Source organism: Pelmatolapia mariae, linkage group LG14 (assembly GCF_036321145.2).
Source record: "Pelmatolapia mariae isolate MD_Pm_ZW linkage group LG14, Pm_UMD_F_2, whole genome shotgun sequence".
Lineage (NCBI taxonomy): Eukaryota > Metazoa > Chordata > Actinopteri > Cichliformes > Cichlidae > Pelmatolapia > Pelmatolapia mariae.
The window spans coordinates 15,319,851-15,322,315 of record NC_086239.1 but is presented as its reverse complement, the minus strand read 5'-3'; positions in this window follow the sequence as shown (position 1 = coordinate 15,322,315).

The following is a 2,465-nucleotide window of genomic DNA, read 5'->3' as shown; positions in this document are numbered from 1 at the left end:
CGCGTGTTGGTTAGGTACACGGCAGGTTCGGAGTGCAACGTCAGGTATTGATACGACTCCCCGACCACGTGTCGATAACAAGTCATTAAAAAAAAAATACACACGATCAATCCATCGCGCGCCCCCTTTTTTTAGCGACCAAGGTCGTGAGTTCTGCACATGACGTCATAGATAATGGTCGCAAAATTGCCTTATCGACCTCCTGATAAATGCGTTTCACCGGTTTTCCGCAATTATCAGTGATGAGCCCTAATAATATTGCCATCCTCGTTTCTAGCACGCTGTATAAATATATATAGAAATCTGTATTTCATGCTTTTTATCTAAAGAGCAGGCGATTTTTATTGGTGGGTTATTATGAAATATACTTGCATTATATTCTTTGTAAATTGTATAAAATTGACAGCTTTTACCAAAGAATTTGCCATTTGATTGCACATTTCGACACTAAAATTAACTGGTTCCCGCATTGTTATGTAATCTTTTGGACTAGTCTTCCAGAGAAGCTGTATCGAAATCTGATTATGATTAGCATTTAGGTTTATACAGACCACAAATGATGATTTCATCTATTTCAAGCACAATAATAATATTCTAGTGATTGTTCCTTATGCAAAATACATGCTTTGTTTTGTTTCCCCCCTCTTGGGCCTATAGACAGGATATATTGGGCATGCGGTCAGGATTAAATAAACACGAAAAATGATGTATTACAAATCTGAGAATCAAAACTCATTCTTGACTTGAGCAACAGATACCGGAAGGTCATTTCAATCGCTGAAAAAGCAAATAAAAATATCCAAAGATATATAAAAAAAATACAACAAAAGTTAAAAAAAAATTTTTATTTATTTGAAAATTAAAGAAAAAAATATGCATGGCATTTTTATTTTATTTTCAATACTGGTTAATTGTGTCTTATACCTTTTAAAATTTCTCTACATGAGTCATTCTGAGAGCTGAAAATTACACTTACTCATCAGTGCTTTCTGTTCCACTCTGGATGGGCATGACCTGCAGTGGGTGATGACAAGGTTGAAAGCCTAGACTGTAAACAAAAGATCTGTGATATACACTATATTGATGGAACGACTTGGTAAGGCTATTACAGACAACATTATTGTCAGATGTGTTGTAGTTTCACAGAAAAGATCTGCCTTTGGTTTTAAAGTTGAACGTAGTCTTTGGGGTTTTATGTAAAAAAACAAACAAACAAACAAACCAACAAACAAACAAAAAAAACCCCCACAGTCAGTTGTTCTTCATTCACTTCCTTTAGGGGCCACCATAGCAGCACATTTATCTTCATCTCACCCTATCACTAGCATCTTCTTTTGTTACACCAACCCTCCTTCACTGCATCCTCTTAAGTGCTTCAGGTGAGGTTCCTTTAAAAAAAAATGTTTATTACATTTAAAACGCTACCTGCCCAGTCTTTTTCATATATATAGCAGAACTACTGCAGTTGCCCTCTCTGATCATGTGGCCAATGATGCTTTTCCTAAACTTGCGCCCATTATTTTTGGCTCTTGTTTTTCTAAAGTATGTATGGAAGTGTGTATGCAGGAATAAATATAGGACCATTTATTTGACTGCGTGTTTGTATATGTCGACATGTACACTTAGTACAAGTTATGAGCCAACGAATCTTCTCTGTGGTCTCTTTTCTTTGATCGTCATATATATATAGTTTGAGGACTGACTTATGTGGCTGAGGGAGGGGTCACAGAAAGAAAATCATTGCTGACTGAGAGATGCAGGCCACAGATGTTGTTCACCATGATTTTCTTCTTAAAAATAAAATCATAACTTTTACTAGTAGTGGTACATAACAACTGGTTCTTTAACCTATACAAAAGGTTAGAGTAATAAAGCACTTTAAAAGGACTGGTCTATTTCCCAGCATGCCAAGTATATCATGTGGAGAATTGCAAAAGTTTTTTTTTTAAGTGGTTCTGTGCCACTGTCAAGGTTCAAGATCTTAATTATTTTTAGCTGATGAGCAAATGCAATTTTAAACGTACGTAATCAAAAATCACATAGAAAATCTTGGGCCAAACTGTGTGTACAGTAGGGGCTCAGGAGCTCAGTACCAACTACCCCAAGCACAATGGTCAGATATTTACACTGATCAGTCATAACACTATGCGCCTAATATTGTGTTGGTCCCCCTTTCGATGCCAAAATAACTCTGACCCATTTAGGCATGGACTCGACTAGACCCCTGAAGGTGTGCTATGGTATCTGGCACCAAAATGTTAGCAATAGGTCATTTTTGTTCTGCAAGATGCTAGGTGGGGCCTTCATAGACCAGACATTTGTCCAGCACATCACACAGATGCTCAATTGAATTGAGATTTGGGGAATTTGGAGGTCAAGTCAACACCTCAAACTCATGCTTCTCAAATCATTCCTGAACCATTTCTGCTGTGTGGCATGGCTCATTGGCCTGTTGAAAGAGCCCA